Source organism: Vidua macroura, chromosome 5, assembly GCF_024509145.1.
Source record: "Vidua macroura isolate BioBank_ID:100142 chromosome 5, ASM2450914v1, whole genome shotgun sequence".
Lineage (NCBI taxonomy): Eukaryota > Metazoa > Chordata > Aves > Passeriformes > Viduidae > Vidua > Vidua macroura.
The window spans coordinates 7857713-7878981 of NC_071575.1; the positions used below are offsets into that span (position 1 = coordinate 7857713).

A 21269-nucleotide genomic window follows, 5' to 3' on the forward strand; every position below is an offset into this window, starting at 1 on the left:
ACCAGCTGCTTTGAGGATGCACAGGACAAGGCAGTAGCCACTGAACATAAATGTAAGAATAAAGAAAAATTAAAACCATAACTAGACACTGTTATGGCAAATGTTACTGGTTATCTGCAGAACCTGAGCTGGCAGGTTTGAGTACTGCATCTAGGTGCAAGATTTGATGGTTATTTTGCTACACACAACAGAGCATGGTATAAACACCCTGGTACACCCTGGGGCTTGTCACCCTCTCCTCTCTGCAAGTGTCATCAACTTTATTTCAGACGCAAAGAAAGGCATGAAGAAATGCAGAGGGGATCACTGACATTTTGTTACATACTAGGAATCTATTGCTCTGGATTGTCTAATGAAGATAGAGCAGCAATAAGGATTCAAAGGAGGTCACTGGTAGAAACCAGTGTCATTCAATGTCTGCAATATCTTGACCTGGGATTTCACTTCTTCATGCAGCAGGGCTCCACAGGGAAGTAGAAGCAGAACCACATCAAAGCAATCATGTACATTACTGGAGAAAGGATCACAGGGGATGTAAAGAGCTAGGCTGAGAAGTTCCAGCTGCAGTCACAGGAATAAAGAAGAATCTACTGCACACATTGCATGGTTATCAGAGCTCTGAGGCTGCAAAAACAGATCTTTTATCACAAAAGCAAGCAGATTGTTTCTTTGCAGTCTGCAAGGTTGTAAGTAGAGCACCAAGGATGCAGTTATACAGGCTGAGGGTTAACTAAGAGTGTAATTCTGTCACATTCAATTTAGGAATGTGAATACATTGCATATGAATTTGGGTGTCCTACTAATGGCCTGGGGAGCAATAGCCTTAGCATCTTCAAAAAATTTTTGTCCAACAAAGGAGTTGAGTCCTTTACAGCAATGACATTTAATTCAATAGCCAAAGGCAATCTAGAAGCAGTCCTGGACTGCTAAACTTAAAGCTAGAAGCAATGAATAAGCTGATGTCAGTATATGCAATAGTTTTGCTAAGGGCTTCTTCTATAACAAAATTTCACCCTCAAAATTGTCCTTAAAATTAGGTTTAAACAGAATCATGCCATGCATTTCAGACCAACAGATAACAAAAATAGAAGAGCTCTGTGAGCATGTACTACATCAGAAAGTGCTTTAGGTCAAGAAGGCAAGTCCCTTTATCTCTCTCCCCCCCACTCTCCCTCACAACAGAGCACTTCTGAAACTCCTCCATTATATACCCACAGCTCAAGCATGGAACTGGAGAAGAAACCTATTCATTTCTGTCCTTACAGAGAAAGATTTTAAAAGCAAATGCCCAACATGACCACATGTTAGTGAATAAGCAGTGACAGGTGGTAAAAGCAGATGGTTTTGAAAAGATTTGCAGCAGTCCCTGGCTCCATCATCCCAGAAGCTCCACAGGGTACTGGCAGAAGAAGTGGTGTCTTTCCTTTTCTTTTCCTTCCTTAGTCCAGAAAACCAGCAGCTGATCTTGCTGGTTGCCATGAAGGCAGGAAAGGACAGGCAAAACTCACTCATGCTCTTCATCCCACCTCCAAACTGCTTTTGCCTCTCTGCAGAAACCCAACCGAACACAAGCCACTGCTCTAGGCTGAGCAGCTGGGTGCCCACCTGACATGAGACACAAACCCACCCCCGTGTTTGCTGGTCCCAGCCAGGATCAGAGTGGGCAGAGCTCCTGGGTTTGGCAGTCACTCACCAACAGACCGTGACCACTTTGCTTCTGACCACACCAGAGGATGGCACCTAAGAGAGCATCACAGCATGCTCCAGTGCTGAACCCCAGCACACACACCCGCCCGCAGGCCAGAGCCCTGCTCAAAGCACCAGCACCTGCTTCTGAAGGCCCTAGTGATGAAGGAGGCATTTCAGATGCTGCAACCCCACACAGCTAGACTCTGGCAAACTGTGAATGACTTCACTTACAGAGCGATATGGCAATGGGAGCAAAGCTCACGGAAGCACGGCTATTCACACTACACCTCAAAACTGAGAAAGTGGGCAAAAAAAAACATTATTTCATGTGTAAACAACAGCAGTGACAGAAAAAGGTATTTCCAATGAGTGTCATGTGTTTGGCCAAAGCAATGTTGATGGCTACAGGTGCAACCTTCTCCAAGTTACTGCTACTTGCGCTCAGGGAGCAGGGACCCACTAATGACAAAGAGACCTTGCGAGCGTCATGCTGTCATTTTGGGCACGCTGCCTCAGCTGGAGCACAGCACCAGCTCCAGTCAGCTGTAACTCTCCTCTGAGCTATCACTGCTAAACACCTTATCACACCTAAAATGATGACTCGGACCATTTCTTATTCTGCCAATGAATCATTACATGGTGCCACCTCTGGCTACTATCAAAATCGCCTGTAACCATCTCAGCCGTTAACTCCCCAGTACACCCACTCCAATGAACCTTTTAGAACACTGCTCTACTCTGTTAATACCCACATATTTTGTGAGTAAATTAAGAATCTCTCAGCATTTACTAAAGTGCAGAGTAGGAACTACACGCCTAGTACTGTTCCTACACAGCATCTCCATTTTTCATATTTTCCTCAGAAAGAGGAGTGATTGGCTCGATATCAACATAACACTTATTCTTGCTTTACAGTTCTTAAAACAATACAACTGCATAGCTTTGTAAGAACCTTTTTCTTCTTGTTTATCCCACTGTTTACAAAATTGCAGTCAATTAAAGTTTTCATAATTTCACCCACAATATCAAGGTGGTTTCTGAAGGAATATTCTAGAGAGGGTTGTAACACAACAGTGTAATTATATTCAGCAGCCCTCAAATAAGAAAAGGCCTTTTTGAACCATCTATAGCAAAATAATCCCCCTTATTTACATTAAGTCAGGGAACCTTTCTTTCCTTCCAACAATTAGGTTTATGGCTTCTTTCAGGAAGGTAAAACAGAAAACAAACAAAAAGAAGCTGTCCGTCCAGCCAGTCCCAGTTTTATACAGCATTGCAAAACAGTACTGGAAACTACAGTCTGCTATAAGGTAAGCACAAGCCATTCATAACTGGAATCAAAACCTTGTATTTGTTTATGGTAAAATTGCCTCTTACCTTTGAACACAATAAAATATAGGTCTGGGCTTGGACAAAGGCACAGCCAGGCCAAAAGATGGCTTTAGAAATTATATTGTAAGCATCCAGGTTTGTGACCAGTCCTGCCATTCTTGAATGCATTAATCAGTCATCAAGTTTATATTTTTTCTGTTATCCCCACAAGACAACCACCTGCTACACAAAGCGGATATGGAAGATGGATACTGGTATAGAGGGTTAAAAATTAATTGAAGTATGGGGAAAACCTATTATAACCATATTTTATGGGTACAGATGCACCACAATTACATTGTGGAAGGAGAAAACTTTGGAGTCAAACACACCAGCATATTTTCGAGGCACAAGATACCTTTTTCTTTGAGCATGGGTGGAAGAACAGAGCCCCATGCTATTTCCAGCCACTTGAAACTCCCTAAGCAGGGGTACACACAAAGAGAAACAGATTCAAGCAACTCTTGCAAAACACAGCTAATATAAGCTTAGAACAGAACACAATTATAACTGAATTACACGTATTTTTGCCAAACCTTCAATATGCCTCATGCTTTAACAACAAATGTAGCCACAGATTTGAGGGAGAAATGGTTTTTAGTAATTATCAACAGAACATTAATTACATACGTACTATTATTATTTCACTATGCAAAGACCTAGTTTGATGTCATTTTAATGCTGCATGTCATGCAAAGACAGCTAAAGAAAGCCTTAAAGCACTATGAAAATAAGAATATTAAAAAAACCCCCAAAAAACGCCACAGACAAAACATCTGCCTCAGATGGCATTTAAAAATGGGAAACACAGGCTTACCATTAAAAAACTGAATGGAAAAGAACAAGCATCTGCTATAGTGTTATCTTGAAGGACATAAAGGTTCCTCTTTGACTCAGTTCATCAGACCCTTGAAGGGTACGTCTACACAAGTGACTGGAGATAGGCAGGCACCTCTTCTCCTTCTCCAAACTGGCCAGATAGGTCAAATTAAATCCAGAGGCCGTGCAGAAGCATCAGCACAGCACCAAGCGAGCTGATGAGGCTGAACGTCCCCTGCTGCGAGGAGGAGCAGCGCGCTCTTCCCCCAAGAGCACGATCTCCGTCGGTTCCTTGCCGTGTTTTAGTCAGGCGTTGAGTCACACCCAGGAATTCATCCAACTCAAAACCAGGCCAAGAGCAACAACAAGAGCAGATTTGCATTTGGCCAGGAGTAATGGCCCCATCCCAAGCGGGAGGCCGGGAATGCGCAGCCAGAGGTGAGGCAGGCTGGCAGGCTGACCCCCTGGTCAGGCAGGAGCCCACATTTAGGGAGCGAGGTTCGGGGAGTGCCAGCACAGCTCCACACGGGCACAGGTGAAGAGCTCCCAAACGAGGCCTGCCCTTGTGAAATAGCTGCCTGAGCCAGGGAAGTCAACATCCTTCAGATTATCCTTATTTCCAGACATCTGGTGATGCCCGACTTTCCATGACCCACTCCTAATAATTTAGAAAACTTTAATCTCGCTGGATAATATTCAAACTTCCATTTCTTAAGCCTCTTTTGTGGACTCAGGACCCTTAGGGAAACAGAATGCTATAATTTTTCATAGTGATAATGCAAAATAATGCATTATGATAGGACAATGCTAATATTATCCCCTGCAGCTGTTATTCCCAATATTTTCTTCCAAACACAGCAAAACCAAAAAACATAATAAGGTAAGCAACAGTCCCCAGATTAGTCAGGTACTCATCAGTTTTCTCCACCCCATTGAGTTGCTTACATGATCTGTAAAAATAACTTGCTATGGCAGAAAAACCTGGCAAACTCTTCAGAACTAGGAGCTTTCCATGTGAAATGTATGGAAAAAAAAAAGGTTTTTTCCAGTGACAGTCTAATTCTGCAGGCTGCTCCTCTGGAGCAAGGATCTACACTCCGCCACGGGACTCAAAATCATCAGTATCCAGAAGATTTCTGAAGACAATGACCACTTGTTTGTGTTCTCCACTGCACCATGCAGACAAATGAGACTTTCTGTGCCTTTGGTCAAATTGCCAACAGTCCCTGTCACAATCCTTCTGCCCTGTCATCATCCATGTTCCTCTCACTGCCAAGCACTCCTACACCTTCCCAAGATTCAGGTTTGTCAGACCTGAACTGACTTTGGGAAAGGTACAAGAGGCTTATCAGTCAAAGCTACTTCCTGTAACAGAGCCACAAACTTTGTGCCTCTGTTAACAGGCCACTTCCTATTACTTTTCTAACAGTTGATCTCTAGACATTTTTTTCCCAGCTCACATACTATGGGTTCTATTTACTCAGCCTTTTCTCATATGGTCTTCAAGATGTTTTAAAACTACATTTCCCCACCACTAATTTAAACAAGCCTTGACAGGGATTAAACTTGAATCCTGAATTGGAAGAACTGAAGAATTTGCAGCTTTGTTACAATATCAGATGCATCCTCAAACGTACTCTAAATATAGTAAAAGGCTGGCCTAAATCTGCTATTCCTTCATGTTTAATTAATGTACCTTTGAGTGAATGCATTCCCACCCCCCTCAATTTTCTCATCCCCAATGTACTGAAATTTATGGTGACTTTAACTTCGACAAACACCCCAAAACACAAAGGAAATGTTTTAAAACATTACAGTTATGCAGAAGCAAGATGTCAGAACAACACAATAGATCTAGAGGTTAAAGCACTACATTGCAGCAGGGATTTTACAACTTCACTAAAACAACTATCAATTTTTAAACTGTGTAGTTCCTTCAAACAGAAGATGAGTCTCTAACTCAGTAATGAACAGAACTTGGACTTTTCTAGTCAAGAACATTACACAGGAGCAGGAAACTATGATGCTTTTGACACATCAGTGCAAATCAAAATAAACTCTAGTAGCAAATCTCTGTGCCACCAGCTTCTTAACAAGTGGGGATAAAGGTTCCCAGAATGCCAGCATGCACAGAAAGTTACACTCTAAACTAAGAAGCCAAAACAATGTGAGCTTTGGTATTGAAAGTTTCTGAAAGGCCTTGCATTTTGTTATGTTTCTGGGATCATCTAGTAGTTCAACCATACACTTGTTTTAATACAAATTCAAGTGAACCAGGATTAGAGCTGATATGGATTTTGAAACACTTTTTTCTAGCCTAAAAATGACCTTTAGCGATAGCAAACTCTCAGTCTAAATAAAGATGCAAAACTAGCCTTTTGCTTTTGACTGAAATTATAGTGCAATATTTCTGGGTAAACTCCCATTTAGTTTTACTGCTTCCTCCCCCCACCCCCAAGATAATGGTCTGTCATTAGTTATTTGTTTCTCCAGCTATGCCCTTAAAAGGCTCCAAGGCAAACATGAACAAACAAATTGTTCTGAGCAACATATACAGTATAACCCTTATACTGTAAAGGACTGTATAAGACAAGACAAGGTCACATGTCTCTCGTTTCCAGAGAACCGAGTATATCCTCACAGGATCCTGTACCAAAATTTGTGCTTGTGGTGCCCTGCGGGTTGGGGGGGGTAGCAGGGATATCCAGTCATTGCCCAATCAAGGGAGAGAAAACATCACCAAGGCTCTGAGTAAGACTCTTTCCTCATATGATTAAAACTCTATCACCATATAACACCACACTTCCATAAAAAAAAAAAAAAACAAACACAAACAAAAACAAAAAAACAACGTATGGGCCTAACAGCAGAAAAACAAAAAGGCAACGCTCCCCCAAAATTAGATGAGCCCTTCCTTTATTTTGAACAGCATCGCACTGACGATTTACCCCCACCCGCAGCCAACCCTGCGGCGAGGCAGGGCGGGAGCCGCTCGCCACATCCTCTCCTCATTCACAGGGTCGCACCCCGGCGTCAACTCACCCAAGGAAGAGCCGAAGCACCGGCGGGGCCGGGGCCCCGCTGCCCCCGGGGCACCGGCAGGGGCCCGACCCGGCCGCTCCCGACCCCCCAGCCGGGGTACCTGCCCGGCACGGCCCCGCCGGAGCCTCCCGGCCCCGCTGCAGCCGGCCCGGCCCCGCCGCCTCCCGGGCATCCTCCCTTCTCCAGCGTCGCGTCCTCCTCTCCCTCGCCCCCACACCACCTTCTACCTTCTTGGTTGTCTTTGGGTTTTTTTCTTTGCTTCCCTCCGCCGTGCCCAAGCGGGTTGTTACCTTCAACTGCCGCTTTTCCAACCAATTCCTGTTTCCAAATCGCTGCCCCCCACCTTCCCCAGCATGCAAGCAACTCCCGGCAAAGAAGAGGCAGAGGAAAAGAGAAAAAAACAAGGAAGAAAAAAAAAAAAACAAAGAAAAAAAACACAAACAAAACCTACCCAAATAAAATTAACAAACCTCTCGTGGTGCTCCGGGTGTGACAGTGTGTATCCGGCCGGGGGAGGGAGGCGGGCAGCAGCAGCGCCTGCCCCGCTGCTCCGAGCCGGACCGGGGGAGGATGCGCGCCCGCCCGGGGCGCGGACGGGGACCGGCCGGCTCAGCGCCGCGGGCTCTGCAGCAGGAGCCGCCGGGCACTGCCGGGGCGGGAGAGCGGGCCCCCTCCCGGCAGCGCTCGGGCCCGCCTGTGCCCGTGAACCCCCGCCTCAGGCCGCCCCTTCCTCCGCGGCCGCCGCCAGCGTCCCCCCGCAGCCGTGGGGCACGGGCGCGTTCGGCGGCCCGGCCGCTCCCCGCCCTGGCCGTGCCGCAGGGGGTGCGGGCACGCCGCGCCAGCCCTGCAGGAACCAGCAAGGCAGGCAAGAAAAGCTCCCTCTCTCCCTTCCCTTCTCCCTCCCGGAGGGCTCCCGTCCTTACCGGGCTGCCGGGGCTCCTCTACCGCCTCCGGGCTCGCTGGGGCCGGAGCGAGTGGCGGCGGCTCCTCCTCAGCGCCTCCCCGAGCCCCTTCCCCACCCTCGTCCTCCCCCGCTCCGCCTGCGCCGGCGTGAGCCGGCGGCCGGGAATGCGGGAAGCGCGGTCGGGCTGCGCTGGAGCCCCGCAGGCTCCCTCCAGCAGGGGAGGGCGAGGGACCCCCAAAAGCTCCTAAATCCATGGTGAAGGGGCAGGGCGAGTAGTCCCTCGGGTGTCCTCCAAGGTTATTACAGCTCCTTACTCTCTTCAGCTTACAGCAGAATTTACGGCTGCGATTAAAATGGTTAGGAAGAATGTTGTGCACAGAAGCAGAGTTATAAAATAGGCATATTAAGTTAATTACACAATTTGTCTTATAAGCGTTAGGAGAAAACCGAGATATGCAGCATACCTGCTCAGCCTGGAATAGCTGCTTTTAACACTAATATTCATTCTCTCTCTTCAGCAATAGAAGATACACCCTCAGATCTTTTCAACTCAGCATCAGAATCAGCAAGATGTGACGTTTTTATAGCCTCATATCACACTTGCAGCATGGATGAGCATTAATTAATCTTACGAGGTTGTGTTTATTTCATTATTTCCTTCCACTTATTAGTACTGGGGAAAAGCCAGCCCGGGAGAGGTTGGGTAAGCTGCTCACTGATGAGTGAATCGGTATGAGAGCTATTAGCAGAACACCCCACGCAAAGGGATTAAGTACTGCACCCACAGCTGCAGCTCCCCCACCTCTAGCTCCTTGCTTGGGGAGCTTATCGGCTACAGGTGCCTGCCACTTTCACATGAGACCTACAGGTGCCTGTTGGCACATCTGGGCACGATCTAAGGCTAGGTGGAATCTCCAAAGCCTCCATGTGACACAGGACATAGGGCTCTATGACCCAGGCGGACCACAAAAATCCCGCCAGGACACAAGGTCTGTGTCACCTGCGCTCTACATTACACCTATGGCTTGGAGTGGGGCCATACAGAGCTGAGCAGGCAATTCATCCCACAGAAATGGGTGGGATGTAGAGAACCTTGCCTTCATAATTCATACAGATGGAAGAAAATCTTCTGCCTTCTCCAATACCCAAGTGCTGTCACAAACGTTTGGAGCACTCAACAGGAGAGAGGAAGCTCTGTTTCAATTTCATTTTCGCATTTGCAGAGAAAAACAACCTACAGCTTCTTTTACAGTTGGGCTCTGTGATCTTAAGGGTCTTTTCCAACCTCAGTGATTCTGTGATTCCAGCAAAGGAGTTTCAGATTTCATTCACTGGAAGTGTATCAGGAGGAAACTTGCAAGGAAAGAAACCACAGGAAGTGGTTCTACCGGAGGAGGCCCCAGCTGTCTGCAGAAAGTGACTGATGGTTGCTGGGATGGTTCTGAGTCGAGAGAGTTTTGGTTGCCTGCACCACAGGCATATTCCTCAACATAAACATCTGCCTTGACAGGCTGGCCAGGCCTCTGTCGAGACTGAAAAGGCCATGCCTGAACTGATGGTGACTGTTTGACACCAAAATGAGGAACAAGTAGACAAAGATGTGGCTTAAAAGAATAGTCAGTGAGGGATGGTTTTGTTCAAGGACCATGATCTTGGACTTTGAAAACAAACCAGAAGGAAAGTTTTTGGGAAGCCCAGAATGAGAGAGAACTATTGTATTATCTTTCAGGACACTGAATAGAGAGCTTGATAAGCATCAGTTCCTTCAGAAACTCTTCCAAGAGACATTGTATAGGAGACATACAAATCTGCAAACTTAGCGAAAATCCTTTGGGAAATTTCCAAAAAGCAGGCAGGCTAGAAGAACAGTTCCCAGCTAAGAACTACTTAGGACATTAAATTGCTCGCATGTCAGAGTTGGTTCATGACTGCTTCCTAGAAATCTCTAAGAAGAAAAAAAATGCTGAGAGCATAATTTGATTGAGGAAATGAAGAAACAACAGGGAATTGCACCAACCTGAGGAGGCTGCCCTTTGAACCCAGGAAATGAAGGTAGCAGTGAAGATCTCAAATGTGTCAAGGGCTGGGGAGATTGTGGAGGCTTCAGCTCGAGAAGCAATAATAATCTGTCTGAAGTCTTGTGGGAGTTTGTAGGAAAAAAGTGTTACATGCTTTTTTGGAATGAGATGGACAAGGATGAACTGCGTGAGAAGAGCACAGAGTCAAAACATCTGCAGTTTCCTCTAAGGAGGACTGCAAGTAGTTTCATACACTGGGAAATATGCTATGGGTCCTCACTCTGGAGCTTTTTTTTTTTCTGGGTTGATTTTATTTCATTTAATTAAAAGATAAGCTTTCCTTAGCTCCTTCCCAGATGTCAGTTTTTCTCTGAATTCTTGCCAATGCAAGCAATTCAATCTTGGTGAGGCACTCACTCTGAGCAAAGCAATCATTTATCCATTAAGCATCCAGAGGGGAAAAGAAATATAACAGAAAACATGCAAAAGTAATTAACCTTGGCTTTTCCCCCAGAAATTTCTACCTGTATCTTTACAAAGTAGCAGCTTGACCTATGAGATTTCTGTTTCTTTGAGGCTGACCGAAAAAAAAAAAAAAAAAACACCAACCAAAAAAAACCAAACCAAAACAACCCACCAAAAAAACAAAGGTCAAATGCAATAACTCTTAAGTTTATTTTGAGCAGAAAATAATGTCTCTATTAAAATGATTTTTACTTACCACCCACTCCTACTTATGGCTGCCCAGCTTCAACAGTCTGGGGAGTTGAATTGAAATCTTTTCTACATAATGCTTGTTTAGCAACAGAATGTTAAAGGGACACCTGTTATCTCTATGGCTCCCAATACCCATTTCTTATATTTCTGATTTAGCAAGTCAGCTTGCCCTGTAACCTTTTCTCCAATGTGGTTGTTTCTCTGGATTTGGAAAGGGTATATCTTCTGCAGTTTTTAGATGCCCCTGGCTAAATGATTCCATGATTTTATAATACAGACCAAGTGAAGGAAATGGAAACATAATGGAAGATGTTGATGATTTTTGAATCATCTATTAGACAAATACTAAAATTCTGACTAATGGAGTAACATATATTGAAGAGTCATAAAGGAGTCAAACTCTGAACAGAATATTAATTGCCACATATTGCAAACATGTTTTAAAAAATCATTTTGCTACTGATGAATATTTATTTCTTTTTCCTTGTGAGAGGGAGGGAATTAATTAAGTAGTGTTGCATTTATTTTCTTAATACAAGGAATTCACATTTCACAGTTTCACTTCTTTTCCAATGATGTGTTAGCTTTCAGCCAAGGCACAGGTGAAGATTAGGGACTCTGAGAAGAAAAGTTAAAAATTAAGCCTACAATTAATGCAATTAATATTTAAAAGTAAGAAGATGTTGTCAGATTAACAGATCTTGTCATCTGTCAGCCTGATCAAGTTGTATCAAACTTGCTGTTTATGATGAAGGAAAATCATAGCTACGCATGGAAAGCTGCCAACGAGATTTTGGACAGGTTGATTTCTTAAATAACAGTAATTTAACCCACTTAAAGCTTCCTCATGTGAACCTAATACCTGAGGAGAAAGAGAAGGTGGCAAGTTGTTGAGTACAAATTAAAAACAAAGACAAATGTTGATTTTTTTAAAAAAAGGATCCTACTAGTGCAGGTGTGCACAGAAGCGGTCGGGCTCTGCTCCCATGGAACAAGGGACAGGCAAGAGGAAAAACCCTCAAGTTGCACCAGGGGAAGTTTAGACTGGATAAGAGGGAAAATTTCCTCACTGAAATGGTTATCAAGCATTGGCACAGGCTGCCCAGGGCTGTGGTGGAGTCACCTTCCCAGAAGTGTTAAAAAAATGTAGATGTGGCACTTGAGGACATTCATTAGTGGTGGACTTTGACAGTGCTGGGTTAGGGGTTGGACTTAATGATCTTTACAGGTCCTTTCCAACCAAAACGATTCCGTAATTCTGTGATTTGAAATTTGTTGCCGCTCTTCACCAATTAAGTGGCAGCACTGAGTACTGAGTAACCAGCAGTGAAATGTCATAGTGCTGCACATAATTAGTTAAATATCTTATGTTTGCAGGTCAAATTATGCCTAAACAAATAACAGTTTGTGCATGTCTGAAGTGCCTCACATCTCAAAATGCCAAGCCACTTTGCATTGACTGATTGATGCCAGACACAAATAGGCTCCTTGTCACACAAGCCTTAATCTTGCTTTTTTTAACTATAGACCTTACAATGTTTGTACTGTAATCTTTCAACTTTTTAATGGGAATTGAAAGGTAGATTGGTTATTTCCTTATTGGCTGATCTCTAAACCTGTAAATCTACACCTGTGAGCAGTTTTCTGCTATGGCAAATTTTTTATTATTTTGATCTAAATCCAAAACAGTTCAGTCTGGAAATCAGGACAGAAATGTGAGCTGACAACATCACAGTATTTCCTGTATTTAAGAAATGAAACTGAGCTTCCAAAACGTTACAGAAGTCGGGGAAAAACCCAGTTCTGGGGTATGCATTTAGAAGACTTTTTCATTTTATTGGATTTTCCCATCCTGGAATACAATTAGAGAAATCGTACCATGAGAGAATACCAAGTAGTATTTTGCAGAAAGTCAGAAGTGCACACTACATTGTCTGAAGGCACTCGACGTTTTTATATGAGATCATGCTATCCATTATTCCTACTGACATCTGGTCTATGATATTCCAGATATTCCTCAAGAATACTAGAGAAAATGCAGACACCTTGACAACTCCTCTAAAGAAAGCACAAACCCAGTTTATTCATAAAATTACTACAGAATATTGTATCGTCATAATAATCAGCTACAATATTCAGGTTGTTATTTCTACATCTCATTTGGTAGTATTAACTTTTTACAAGTGCAGATATTTTGTCTTTTTTGGAGTTGAAAGGCTCTTCCTTCAGGTATTTTCAATTCCTTACTGACATTTCTTCCTGATACAGTCCTTGCTATAAACTGTCTTTGCATGAGTAGGGAGTTTCAGCATTTCAGCAAGAGATTCACAGTGTGGCAGATTCTTAGTAGACCATTACAAGCAGATTTAAACACCAAATGGCTGGTAAATATTATTAATTAATTATTAATTTTTGGGCTCCAAAACACTTAAAAAGTTCCAGAACAAATGACTGTGCCATGATTTACTACACAGGAGTTCACCTATCCCTGACCACTGCCCACCTTCTAGAAGCACAGGCTGTGTGATCTCAGCAAGCTTTGAAAGAAGATTTTTTTTTCTGGAGTTTTTTTTTACATCTTGTGCAATGTAAGAAGAGGCTGAAGTGAAATTGAGACAGTGACAGTGAGAGAGAAAGAGAATCAAGAGAAAAAACAACAACATGGAAAATAACCTCAAGCTATAATATTGTAAAGTCAGAAGTCAACTCAGCAAGGATTAGGATAATCCTGTTTAAATAGCACAGGGCAATAGTTTCCCAATGGATTATCAGCTGCCCAGCAAGCAGGCCCAACATCGATGTGCATGGGGCTTTTAGGAAAGGCAGGACCTGGGAGGTAGCCTTCTCAAGAAGATTTAAAGAATTCCTTTGCCTCTGGAGACCTCTTTTCCCAGCATTTGCCCAATCTAATTCATCAGGAAGAACAAAGACAGGAATATGTTTGAGCAGATCACCATCCTTCTGTTAAAAAGTAATCTAAATGAGTGAAAAGATGTGTGTATTTTATAAAAGCTGCACTTCCCGACATCCGCAGGCTGTGTGGAGAACTTAACAAAATAGAACCCTGTAATAGCAAATGATTCAACCTAAGGAATCAAATTTTCAGGCAGCCTAAATTGCCCTGATGAGCTTCCTTCAAGCATTGTTTCCACTGAAGGAAGATATTCAGATCACAGTAAACACAGCTGAACTAAGATAGCCATAGTTTGACAAAAAGGAACCTTAAATTACTCATTATGCAGGAGAGCAGAAATGAGTTGTCAGAAAAAATCAGGATCAGAGGTTTTTCAGTTTTCAATTTTTCAGAATTCAAAAGAACCCTCGGCTATTTTAGCTATTCCTCTTTCAAAGGGCTCTGATTGTGAACTGGCAAAAATAAAAATGAGGACCACAACAAAAAGAAGACACCACATGCAACTGAGAAAAAGATCAGAGAGCTCAAGTACCTGTTGTAATCTGGGCAGTTGGACTAAGATGTTGAAAGATGACTGGATGGTTTTTTTTGTCCTTTCAACTACCACATAACAGCAACACTGTGAAAAAAGAATATGTGTAAAAACATTTAAACACAGACACGACCTTCTGAGTACAAAGAGATAATAGCTAGATATTAATATTTATTTCTCACATGGGACCCAGGATCTATTTTCTTTTAGTCTGGTAGGAATGTTTTCATCATATCAACAAATCATTATTTTGCCTTCAGAAAATCTCCCTGATAGCTTACAATGATAGTCCATTTCAAACAGGCTGCTTCATTCTCTTCTATGCTGCTGTATTTAGCTACTACAGCATGGCATGACCTGGCGTAGCCAATACTGCATTTATAAACAATAACAATTTATTGAAGCATGAGATGAGGTTATTCATTTCTATCTCAGGCCACCATGTGCACACATAAGGAACAGAGAACTGAGCCCAAAATACCTCAGAAGGTCATGTGTGTGTGTTTGTGTGTGTGTATTTTCAGCAATTCCATTGTCTACTAAATCCTTCCACCTCTTCAGCTTCCAGTGATGTGATCAGGTGGGCGATGAGCTTGGTTGCTCAAGCCCTCGTTTTGACTACCCTGTGTTGAAATATTCTGCCAACAGAAGCTGATAGGATGGCACATCCAGTCCAGCCCTGTGGGCAGTACAGCAAGGTACTTCCATAAAGCCATTTTCAGAAGGCAAGAAGAGAGAAATGCATCAACCTCCTCTATGCATAAATACTCTCTTAGCAAATTCTTTTTGGGCAGCCAGGATGTTTGACTCCTCTACTGGAAACACCTTCACTGATAATTGTGGTGATTGTCAGGCTCTACCATTTTGACTCTGCAAGCATGGCCCTCAGAAGATTTCTGAGTAGGTAAATCTGGATTGAGTTTTAGCACTTAAAAATGTAAAAAAAAAAATTCAAAGAAAAATAAAACAAAAAGGAACTCCAAGGTGCTTGTGTGATTTTGTGATTGGTCACTGAGAATGCTAATTTTTCTCATATGAAAAGTTATTTGTTTGTGTGAAAAAGAAAGTTTGAGAGAATGGTAAATTTGCTTGTCTAGCATTATAAAGAAGGGCAGAGAGAGGAAATTAACTTTCAGAAATTACAAATAACAAGTATAGAAAGCAATGAAACCAACAAAGCCATAATCTTCTACTGATTTCATTACTCGTAGTTTAAAAAAAATTATAAAGAAAAATTGTATTTGAAATTAAACTTTAAGAAGATTTGTTGTTGCTTGTAGCTCTTTTTGAGTTTAGATGTCCTTATATAATGTATTCTAGACAGCAGAGGCAATTTCAGCAATCTGGGCTTTTTGAAGGATTACTTTTCCTGCTTCTGAATTAACTTGAGTAAAAAGATCAGATTTCATAGCAAAGATTAATATATGTCCAAATTTTGGGAGGGGAGACAGCGCTGGAGCTGAATTATTCCATCATGTCCAAGAGGATGCTTGGAGAAAAAAAATAAAAATCACCAAAACCTCCAGGAAACACTGTTTGTGTGTGGAGTAGGAAAGGTGAAGGCTTAGTTTAATTAAAAGATTTAATGGGGGGAGAGGTTGAAGAGACCCACAGAAGATGTTAGGCAGCACCAGAGATGCCTGGTGGATTTCTGGATTATCTGACATGGACAGAGCATCCCATCTCTATCCACCCCTTTTTCAAACAACACCTAGGCTGAGCTTTGCAATACATGGCTTAGAAACTGCCCCCCTTGAGACCTGCAATGCAGAAAGCTGAGTGCTCTCCTTGCTGAAGTTATGAGGTCTGATGCAAAAAGGAGAGTTATTTATCATCCAGCTTTGAAAGAAGCTGGAGAAAACAATTCCCTCCCCCTTTCCCTTCAGATGGAAAATGCATTGCATGATTCACCCTCCCTGTTTAGAGCGGTTTGGATCTGAAGGCAGAGAGGTTGAAGAAAAGAGAAATGGGTGTTGAGCGACCTCACAGGTGTCACTCAAACCCTTCTTGTAGCAGCCAGCTCTGAGTCTTCAGGACAAATGCAAATGTCTGACATTTATTGGACCTGCAAAGTTGTTTAAAAAGCATTGTTTGCATGTTCATCAACATTAGGCAGAAGAGAAGGGAAGGGAAGTCCTAATGGAGGCAGGATGACAGCTTTCCACCCTGAGGGGGAGAGTTACTTGGCAGCAGGAGCCTCTCTTTTGCTGAACTCCTTGCAATCCTCATCCATACCAATCATCTGGCTTTGAAACCTCCAGTCATCATTATTCACTCTATTCCTAGCGTGACATTTTCTTCAGCAGAATTTCATATGGCTTCTGTGGCATGTTATTGTTTCTTTTGTGAATGTTAAGATTTTCCTAAAGGAAATGGAGGAAAATAAAAAAATAAATAAATTAAAAAAAAAAAAATGAACAATTTAACTCCTGAGGAAAACAGACAGGAATAAAACAAACAAAAATAAATCAATTAAAACAGCTCTATATTCTAGATTTTAAAATTTAAAAAATTTCTTCATCTACTTTACTAAAAGATTATCCTAGCATTTTGAAATGTTAATATTGGAGGAGTAGAGAATTAGTATCATGTTGACAATGGAAGACATGGGTAACTGAGAGAGAAGTTGTTAAGATGCTTCATATGTTATTTGTCTTTCTTCATTCATACCACTTTCAAGATTGAATTTGCATGCAAAAAACAATCCCACTGCTAAACTCTTACTATTACCATTGCTTCAGTAAAAATGTGAAAGTCCAGGGGACATATGTGGAATATGTGGCTTCTGAGAAAAAAGAAAGAGCACTCCTGCCATGACTTTAAACTGCAGTGAAAATATATACTGTCTATTAATCACTGCAAAGTTCCAAGACATTTGTAAAAGAGATCTAAAACCTTCTGCATATAAAGCAGCATTATTCATTGTTCTACAGAAAAGCAAACATGCATGTACACAACACTGACTTGTAATTGTGCAGCATTAACTCTGTTTGGTAAGGACTCTGCCAGAATCAGTTCCCTGGGGGAGATGTACCTCTCAAGCCTTCTGCTCTTTCCAAAGCAGCACTTCTGACAGGGGATGGGGTATTTCTTTCTCAGGTGATGTGCTGCCAGTGTTTGGGGCTGCAAAATGGCACTGACTTCATGCTGTGATGAAAATATACCCTTGGGGGTTTGTGTGCTGACATAATGAACTACTCCTAATATGTACTGTCTATTACCCAAAGCTTTGATCATTCTTGAGCACAGAAGAAGCTTTTACATGGTGAATGACGAGGCAAAGTACCCAGTTGTTTATTTTTTTACTGTTGTACATTAACTGTGATCACTTTGTTTTATTCAAACCTCAGTTTCTCCCAATAGAAAGTGAATATATTAAAATCTGTCAGCCTCATAAATATGGCAGGAGGACTAATCAATCTGCTTTTACAGGAATCCTGAGAGACGAGGAATTTTTATAACTGTTTACTTCCAGAAAGTTTTTCTTCTTCATCTGCCTACCATTTTTCAAATATGTTGCTCTAGCTTTCCAGAAACATTTATTTTAAGCTACAGATCATTTAAAGCAGAGGAAAGTTCTAAAAATACTCTCAATGTGTGAATATAGTCACTCAAAGTTTGTTTTCTTAGCTGTATTGACTAAAGCCATAGCACTTCAGAAATGATGTAAAAATAAACATGAAGACTTGTAGACATTTTCCTGACATTTTCCTGACATGCACTTTTCCTGACAAATAAAAACTGTGAGCCTTTACCAGTGTATTAGGTAACAGTTTAATATATGAGGATGTAAAGGTCTGTTGGATCAAGGTCCACATTCTTTTTGAAAACAGATGTTGCTATAAATAACTAAGACTCTCTCCATCTTGTAAGAAGTAAATCTGTGCGTATATCCAAGCAAACAGATTTTCAGCTTTTTGCAAAAAGTGTGAAAAATCTTGTTTATATCATTCTGAAATCCCAAGGAATTTGCCCAGGAGACAGTATATCTTTGTGGAAATGCACATCCCAGCAGGGCCCTAAGGAAAGGTAGGTAAAAATTGTCTTATGATTTCAGTGGAAATATTAACAAAAGCTAAATCTTGAACATGACTTTTAGAACTAGGACTTTGAAATCTCTGCCTAGTGGTAGCTTTGGCAGCTTGAAAAAGGAGACAGCTTATAAAAACTGCTTCAAACTCATTGTTAAATGTATCAAGGAAAAATATGTACATCAATTAAATAAATTTTTAAAAAGAGGCTTGAAAAACCATCATTGGGCACAAGATGCCCAAATATCTTGATAACAGGCCCCAAATAAAGAAGCTTTTGAAATCTTGCTGTGAGTTCAAGGGAACAGTTAGCAGAGCAAATTGAAAACACCACTTGAGGGATGATGTTTAGCCATACATTTTGGCAGCTTCTAACTACCACAAACTGCATCACATTCTCAGAGTCTAATTTAATATTTTGGGCTGGAGCATCTTCTGCCCTTGGAGCCCCATTATTATGTATTCTGTAAGAAAGGCACTTTCCTTCTCTGGACTAATATTTTAATGGGTTTTATTCCTAATTGTTCTGCTTGTTGCTGTGAGTTAGATTGCCTGGCAGCAAAATTTGTGTGACTCAATCATTTGTATATACTAAACAGAGATGGAGAGAGGGGAAGGAAGTAGCATGAATAAAATATTAAAAAAAAAATGCATTGCTTTGTCTGACCTGCTTTAAATGCCAGATTAATGTCTGCTTGATTTAGTTTTGGGGTTTTTTTCTCCCTTGTTCATCTAAGAAATGGTTTCATAGTACTGTGTTGAACACAGTTTAATTTTACCACTAAAGCCCTGGATGCCAATAGGGGTTATTAGTACGATGACATGAGCTCTAAAAGCTCAATAGCTTGAACACAAATCTTTTTAAAGAGAAAAGATTTCATGTGCATCGCTCCTGAATCAATTCAACTCTAAAGCACCTTCTCTAAATTGGAATATGTTTCCTATTAATTTCTTGAGCTATTGTGTTTAAATAAAAGCCTCCTCATGGTCCATTTAGTTTTACTACCTGTACTTTAACCACTGGACCAAGGAACACAAAGACTTGGGAGTCATGATGCCTGCTCCCTGTACCCAGCTCTGTCATTCTCCTAGCACTCCCAGCTGTTTCAATTTCCTCAGCAGAGAGGGAAGAGGTGATAAAATTTTCAGATATTTAAAGCAATTTATACCAACTCTGTACCTGTTATTAAATTCTAAAAGGTTGGCTTGTACTTTATCTCTTATAATAAATTCCAGTGCAGGAACATTTTCCAAATGATAAAGTTATTGCATCCCTTCTTTTAGAAAAAAAGCCAGATGGGATCCCATCCTGACATCTTCTTTTGCCCAGAGAAGCTGTGGCTGCCCCATCCCTGGAAGTGTTCCAGGCCAGGTTGGATGGGGCTTGGAGCAACCTGGGATAGTGGAAGGTGTCCCTGCCCACGCCAGGGGGTGGAACAAGATGAGCTTTAAGGTCTCTTTCAATAGAATATGGTTCTATTATATAATTTAGCTATAAAATAAAATAGAGCACTCGACAGAGATTCATTAGTAGAACTGGTTGAAATTTGCATTTCTATTTTTTGGTTAAGTTTTGAAATTTGTCTTTGTTTAAATGATGAATGCAAATCAGTTTGTGGAACCAGTTTTCCTTTGGTTTTGTTTTTCAGAGCTCAGAAAATGTCACTGAAGAAAATTGCTTTGGGGAATTTGCCATTTTTAAATTTTACATTGAAATATGAAGTGTCAACCAGAACACGGCATTAAAAAAAAAAGTATTATTTAGTGATTTTTCACTACTAACAATAACAACATTAGAGTAATAGTGCTGCCAGTAGTCTACTTTAGTATGAAATAAAACATTTGAGTGTTTTTAAAGTATTATGGACACTTGTTTCTTAATGAGAACTGAGATTTCTTAAGTAAATTTGACTGGGTGTTACTTGTGTTATTACAGCATAAATGTTCAAGTATTTGCGGGGGGGATATTTCACCCAGTACAAATTAGCTACTGTATTTAATAATCTTGTGAAGGAAAGTTATATTTTAGTATTGTAAGAAGACACTGAAATCATGCAATACATCATGAATTTACAAATTGTGCAAAAAATAAAACCCCATGCTTAAGCACCAAAGCTATTTGTAGACAACTTTTGAATAAACACTTTTTATCTGATTTTCCCAATCCTCTTGAACCACTCTGATCATTCATCCCTTTCTCTCCTTGTTTAGAGAGTTTCTTTAGCTGGGGTGCATGGCATTGTCACCCAGATTCACACATGAGATTGTCAGATGTGCCTAAATAAGAAAGCAGTAACACAAGTTGGAGTCCTGGCCTCCGTCTGCAGCCACCTGATCTCATCTCCAAATGTCCCTTCAGTTACTCCTGATGCCTCTTAACACACACTGACTTTGCAAGGAAATAAATTTGTCACTTACAGAACACTGAGGAAACAGTGAGGTCACCTTAACTACACAGATCTCTGAGGGAGTTGAGGTACTTAAAATGTGTTGTAAAAAAATGACAAGAGCACAGCTCACCCAAGTGCTTGTGTGTCTGATCTGAGTAAGGCCAGATGAAAGAGAACAAACAAATGAGAAAAACAGAGTAGGATAACCCTCCTCTCTGCCAGTATTAATTAGATGAACGAGAATTTGCACTGAGATAATCTGTGAGCATGTTGTTCATTCTCAGGAAAGAAAGATGGTGGTCATATGGGGGTTGTGTATGTGTATTAAATTTCTGTGCACATTGTGATTAGAGTGAATGATTAGGACAGTAATTAATACAGCTAGGCTTCCTCCTCCTCCTCCTCCTCCAATGGGCAGCTTCAGCCAGAGCAAATCTGTCTTCACAGAGCCCTTCTGCTGTCCCTGAAAAGAGGGAGGCTCATCCAGGGTCTGACACAGCACATGCCTTCAGTCTTAAAATGCACACTGGGACAACTTCTTCATTTTTCCTCAACCATAAAGCAATAATCCTTTATTCCACGGGTGCTGCAAGGTGTACCTCAGAGCAGCAAACCTTTTCACAATGTATTTGAATTCAGCTTACAGGATTTTTCACCTGCAGTAAGAGATTGTTAAGGACTGCAACGAAAAAAAATTGAAAATCACTGCTCTGGATGCAACCTAATAAGATTGTCCTAGAGGATCTAAAGTTAGATGCTGTGAAAAACCCTTATATGCTGTTTTCCATTTTCAAAGCTGTGCAAATGTGAGATTTAATCCACTGAACGAGCTCTGTGAAAAC

The 21269-nt window shown here is 41.5% G+C and overlaps 1 protein-coding gene across 4 annotated transcripts in view; it reads right to left on the reverse strand.

Annotated features, from left to right (window-relative positions):
- Positions 1–7909, reverse strand: part of LOC128807399 (fatty acyl-CoA reductase 1-like) — a 121598-nt gene extending 113689 nt beyond the window's left edge. The window contains exon 1 of one of the 4 annotated variants that reach the window (XM_053977783.1): positions 7845–7909. The gene's annotated coding sequence lies outside the window, so the exon portion shown is untranslated. Of the gene's footprint in view, positions 1–6921; positions 6999–7372; positions 7518–7844 lie in introns of those variants that run through there. The other 3 variants (XM_053977785.1, XM_053977786.1, XM_053977788.1) reach the window with 3 other exon arrangements.
- Between the last annotated feature and the right edge of the window lie 13360 nt (positions 7910–21269).